Below are 6654 nucleotides of genomic sequence, written 5' to 3' on the forward strand. Positions count from 1 at the left end.
TTAAGCTCATCTTTCCTGTGTGAGATTTACAGAAAAACCAAAGCTTCATTTTATATATCTATCTTTGAGAGATAATTCTTGTAGCTTTCTGTGAAAGAAAAAACACATTCTTTTCAATCTTGTAAGAGTGTAATACACTCAGCGTTCTTGACTTAGAAAGTCTGTGTAAAATCCGTAGAGGATTGCTCCATTTGTAAAGAGGTTGCTAGCATCCTCGTAAAGCTAGAGCACAGTGGAAAATCTCAAGTGAAGTTTGAGGAGTGGACGTAGGCCAAGTTGAAGTTGAACCACTATAAATTTGTTTGCCTCTCTTTCCCTTATCTCTTTACTAGCATATACCCGTGCCTGAAGGCACGGTGTAAATAATGTTGGGATTAGAATATAATTGTAATCCCAACACTATTTAATAAATTATCAATTATTAATTTAATATAATTGTAATCCCAACTCTTGTCTTAAAAATAAATTATCAATTATAGAGATGGAATTATGCCTTTAATCTGAAAATTCTTGTTTCTATACTAAGAAAATGGCATAGGCAAACAACTATTGTTGAGCTTTGGTGACCCACCATGAAACAAACTCAAAAACATCTATCTAAGTTCACAGAAGCTGTGGGAGTTTCCAATCAAATGAAGGGATTTGAAATTAAAGTTTATAAGAACATAGGCGAGTTTTCAAATGAAATTCAATTATGGCCCAAATAGTTTTATTTTAGTTTAATTACGTGTTTATGCGATCTTTAAGTTGTTGTTCTGTTCTTTCATTTACCGTCAACAATAAAGCAAAAAGTTTTGCAAGCAGGTAAAGAACAAAGTTTTCCAACAATCAAAGCACATCCAAACTCAATGTTTGAACTTTCAAGGAAGGAGAAAAAAAGAAGCTTGAAAACAAAAACCTATTTGGTAAATTTTTAGCAAATTTTTATTTGCATGTGCATCATTTCCTGTGGAGTACACATCGATAAATCAAACAAATATTTTACTCAGATAAATTGACAGCAGAGTTGATTAGTCTTGTTAGGCTTACATATTATGAATTGATGAATGTGAAGTATATGCCTAACAAAGAACCAAATTTCAATTTCAACTACTCAGCTCTTCCTACCAGTGCTTTCAATTGAGGCATGGAAAATAAATGGTTTTCATTGATATGTTCTACTAACGGGAAAAAATAATTTCACTGATGGCCATGTAAAACTTACCATAATCTCCTAACGTTCTCCATTCTTAATATGATGCAAATAAGAGCATCTCCAATTGTATGCACAACCTCACACCAAAGCCAAAATTTGAGCATAGAAGAAAAACCGCTCCAATGGTGTTTCAAAATTTGGCATTGTAATATATTTGGGCACCAAGTGTAGCAAAATGGTAAATTTTATCACATTTGATCAGTTGACATTTTGCCTAAAATTTACATAGTTGTTATTTTTTCAATTTCAGAATTTACATTTAGACACGGATAAACACGTTGTACGGTGTAGATTGAATATATGGTGGTTAAAAAAAAAAAACATTTGTACCATGTGGCAATAACCATTGGAGATGCCACACTTGTGTGTAGATATCATATACTTGCGCGTGAGTCACTTCATCAAGATATTATGATTTGGGAATTAGGTGGAAAAAATTGAAATTCATTCAGAAGCTAGAAAATAGGCTAAATTCATGTTCAAAGCCAATAAAAATCTTAACAAATCACAAAACAGAAAAAAATTTACATTTAGAAATTGACAATATGAGAAGAAGTCAACATGAGAAGAAGCAGCAGCACAAAAAGAAATTGACAATATCAAAAAAAAGTAAATTTATGTTTCTATACTGAACACAAAACTAATTAGGTAAATAGAAATCAAGTCGATTACTCGGTTCCATGTGTAGTATTGCTGATGTGTCCAGAAGATTGAGGTCTTCAGTTATGCAACCACCCTCCAATCCAAATTACCTGCTTCAAATAATTAAAAAGAGTTTCAAATTTAATGTTATCCCGTTACCTTTCTAATACAGATTTCACTTAGGTATGCTACACCTGGTTGGCGTTAAACAAAAGAAAAATTTATAATAACAAAAGAAAGGTTTATAATAACCAAAGAAAGGTAATGGGATAACATGAAAAAGAAAAAAAAAATCAATTAACAGAATTTCAAAATCAATTAACTGAAAAAGATTCAAATCCTAACAATTAACAGAATAAAAATTTAAAGCCATGGTTGTTTAACTTGACCATACAAATCCTAACTATTAACACATTCATTCATCAAATTGTAGGTATGATTTTTTTCTTATTTCATCATTAACACATGACCAACAAAATAAAAATAAAAAGTATTTTTATTGTGTTCAATCATATACCTACAAATCATACCTATAGCAAGCATGATGGATGATAATTTCCTACAAACCAAAATAGTTTATGGATGAAATCACAACCACTCCAACCACAAAGGATATCAATCATATACCTACAAATCAACAATTTTATGGGAAGAAGAATACCATGGTTGCAATAAGAGCAATGAATTTCTAGTTGAAAGTAGAAATCAAACACATAAGAATACCATGTAATCCTCTTTATCATCAAATGTTGTTTCATATTTGTGTGGGTGTGTTTTGAGTTATTAACTCCTAATATTATTGTTTCATACAAATTTAACTAAACCCATCAAATCCATTTCAAATGATTAGAAATCAAAACCCATCAAACCCATTTCAGAAATCACAACCACTCCAACCACAACAATTAACATAGCTTACACCGAATTAAAGTTAGAGACTTACAGTTTCACCATCTCTCTGCGTTTACTTTGGGAAGACAAATTATTAGAAATTAGAAATCAAATTATTAGAAATCCATTTAACTTCGAATTTCTGCGAATTAAACCCATCAAATCCATTTCAAATTTCAGAAATCAAAACCCATCAAACCCATTTCAGAAATCACAGCGTACTCAATTTTCAAACAGATATAAAATGCATGACACAATGTCAACCAATAGCTAAAGGATCACCTATGGAATAACTACAGAGCTAAGCACAAATTTCAACTTATTGTTTCGTAAATCTTTTGGCAATCCTAGAAAAAAATATATGGGAGAAAGAAAAAGAATATTACACAGTTGCAGCAACTGGGTTCCTTGGCAATCACATAACTAAGCCAATTAAGTATTACCTAACGGGTCAATTCAAAAACTCATCTACAAAAAATAAATGTACAAATAGATAAATAAATAAATAAACTTTTAAAGAATATTAGACCTAGTTTGGAATAAGTTATTTTAATAATTTTTAATTTTTTATTAAAATATAAGGTAAAAAAATTAATATATTTTGAATAACTTTTTAATTTTTTATGAAAAATTGTACAAAATAGAGAGAAATTTTTTTCTTTTTATTTTTTGGTATAGGTCGTTTACTTTTAAATTTTTTTTTTGATTTTTTAAATTTTAAGCTAAAATATTGAGAGCTAAGACAATGAAATTTTCAAAAGACAATGAAATTATTAATTTTTTTTATTTTCTAGTCAATTACCATGAAATCAAGAAAAGACCCAGATCCAGATTCATAAAACACTATCTGATCATGTGAACTCAATTCAGAATTAAAGGAAAAATGAATAACTCCATAGAATTGTTCAAATCTCTAGTTACAGAAGCGAATTTAAGTGCCAAAGAATGAAAATCAAACCTAGAAATGAACGAATCCAGTTGATCTTGAACCACAAAATATCTATAAAATTCAATAAAATATCTATATATGTACACACGATCTCCCTCTCTGTATTAGTGTGTGTGTAGTAAAGATTAAATCATGCTGCATACTTCTAAGCATATCTTCACACAAACTCATAAGGTACTATTGTTGACTTCCTCATTGACTTGTTACATTTAAAAACAAACACAGGTCTTAATCTCTGCAATTTCCAAATCAAAGAATATGCAGAGCAATCCCATTGCTATATTTTCTTTCTGTCAACAGGCTATTTACAATCTCAATTATGCCTGATTATAGATTTTTTCTTTATATAGTGAAAAATTGAACAAACAAAACAACACCAACAACACCACCATCAATCCAAATCATCAATCGACCAAAAACACAACAATTAGTTACCTTACCTGTATTTTCTCTACCACGTTTGCCTTGTCGTTCTTCACCATCGACAGTTTCCTCTATTTCATGAATCTTCTTCTCCAACACACGTTCCTTTTCCTTTGAATCCTTATCTTTTCGCCCCAAATCTTTTTCAGACTTTGCTGCTACTCTTACTCTTACTCTTACTCTTACTCTTAGAATCCTTAACTTTGCTGCTACTCTTACTCTCCTCTGTCTCTCCCACTGAACCCCCACTTGATTCAATCTTCTCACCACCACCACCATCGTGCTTTCTACTACTTTTACTCTTTGAATCAACCAAAGCTTTCGACTTTGAAGTCTTATCCCCATCAATCCTTGAACTTTCCACTTTCAACAATCGAAAAAAGGAACATGAAACTTCAAACATAAAGAAACAACCCATGAATTGCTCTCCTATCCTACGTAATAAACTCCCAAGTCTTCATAACTAACCTACCTAACTCTTAAAAAAGACAAAAAGCATTGAATGGAAAAAAAAACGTTCCACTCTGCTCCCCCAAATGATGAGCTAACCAACATAAACCCACTCCAAAATGTCCGGAAAGTTGTTTCCTCCAAACCATTTGGGTTCAAATATATTGCACCCGAAATTCTCAGTGGCCATAAATTTAAAGTTAGCAGCATGTTCCTAAAATAATACACATGAGAAGCATCTATAAAGAAGTTACACTTACAGGTATTGCCAGGGCAACAGGATCCACTGGAACATTGAAGGGCTCAGCAGCATCCATTTTCATAACCATCTTAATGACCTGTGAACACATAAGATGATTCATTAATAAATAAGTAAAAATGTTGTAACCACATTTCAAGGTCGTACCCAATGCATACTGCTCCCATTAGACATCAACAACAGGGCGGTTTTTAATTCTTACTTTTCGTATTGAGGATCCTGATGAAGCGAGTTTGCTTCTTTTTGATGCGTTCTTCCATTCTGCACCTGTTTTACATTGCTACCTGGTTCTATACTGGAGGCAACTATTCCACCTATTAGAAATAATTTATAAATTCAAATCTTATAAATTATCAGCAAACCCAAAATAATTTATAGTTTTTTGGGTTATTTATCATTATAAATTATTTCTCCTGATTAGAAATAATTATCATCATATAAATTCAAATCTTCGGTAATCTCTGTCTCTCACTTTGTAATAATCATATGATGATAACTTTGAATCTTTGGTAATCTCTCTCCCGCTTAAGTTTTTTGGGTTATTTAAAATTATAACTCTGAATCTCTCTGAATCTTGCGAAATAATTATTTTAATCTGAATTTATATGATGATAATTATTTCACTATTTTCAGCAGCAAGATCTGAATTTTCAGCAGCAAGATCTGAATTTTAATCTGAATCTTCTGTTACAAACCCAGCAAGATTTGAATCGGTTGTAGAGAGAGTTATATAATATGATAATCCAATCCACAAAACAGAGAGAGAGAGAGAGAGAGAGAGAGAGAGAGAGAGAGAGGTTTTACTTTCGGGTATGGCGAGGGTTTTGGAGAGAGAGCTTCTCGTCTGGGATTGGGACCAAACTTTTCTCACCGTCGAATTAGCTTCCGATTCAACTTTCTTGCTTGTTGGGACTCTGTTGCTGCTGCTCTCTCTCTTTCGCCTATCGTTGAGGAGGAAGGTCTGTTAAAGCAAGAGAACAAAGAGTGAGAGAGAGATAAGAGGGATAGTTGCGAGAGAGAGAGACAGAGGGAGTTGTAGAGACGTGTTTGGCAGACGTAGGAGAGAGAGAGAGCAGAGAGGGTTTGAGCGGAAAAAAAACTGATCTCAACCGTTGATATAAACTTGGAATTAATCTCAGCCATTGGATCAAAATGTATCTCACATACATTTTATACATTTTCAAAAACTTTCTTCCCTTATTATATAGATTTTATTTAAATTGCTGTAGTTATATTTCACATTTTCACTGTGCTAAAATCATTAACTGACATAGTTGTTAGAACACTTGTTTTAATTATTTTTATTTCATTAACTATATTTATTTATTGTGCTAGTCATAATTTTTATTAAGGTATTATTAATTTTTAATTGTAAAAATCTAATTCACTCCCCTCTTAAGTTTTCTTTTGAGTAACATTATATGATATATAGATAGATAGATAGATGGTGACAACTCTATTAAAATAAAAAATACAATAAAATAAAAAATACAGTTCATTCATACCTTTTATTTCTAGACATTTTTCTAAGTTGATAACATTCCTATAGTGCTTGGATTGCTCTTTAGTGTTTTGGGTCCTAAGCGTATTTTTATGAGAGTAATCTTAAAAACTCATAGCGCTAGTTTGGTATGAGGCTAAAATGAGGTTGGAGGTTAAAACAGTTACAAAAAATAAAATAAATTAAAAAAATTAATAAGATAAAATGTTACATTTAAATCATAATTATTTTACTTTTTATTTCACAATAGTTAAAAAAGTCAAAAAGTTCAACCCAAACGAAACTTTTTGACCCCAAGTTAAAATAGTCAAAAAGTAAAAAAAAACAAAAAAACCGTTAGTCTA

General features: G+C 31.4%; 1 long non-coding RNA gene across 2 annotated transcripts; it reads right to left on the reverse strand.

Annotated features, from left to right (window-relative positions):
- Window positions 1-1651: 1651 nt before the first annotated feature.
- Window positions 1652-5772, reverse strand: LOC145789800 (uncharacterized). Of its 2 annotated transcripts, XR_014328160.1 has the most exons (4): window positions 5614-5772; window positions 4957-5123; window positions 4811-4888; window positions 1652-1950 (listed from the first exon to the last, which is right to left on the reverse strand). It is a non-coding gene; the product is annotated as an uncharacterized LOC145789800 (long non-coding RNA). The 2 variants fall into 2 exon arrangements; XR_014328159.1 differs by having other exon boundaries at window positions 1652-4888.
- Window positions 5773-6654: the final 882 nt, after the last annotated feature.

This window comes from Camellia sinensis, chromosome 4, assembly GCF_055761805.1.
Source record: "Camellia sinensis isolate YWXY chromosome 4, ASM5576180v1, whole genome shotgun sequence".
NCBI lineage: Eukaryota > Viridiplantae > Streptophyta > Magnoliopsida > Ericales > Theaceae > Camellia > Camellia sinensis.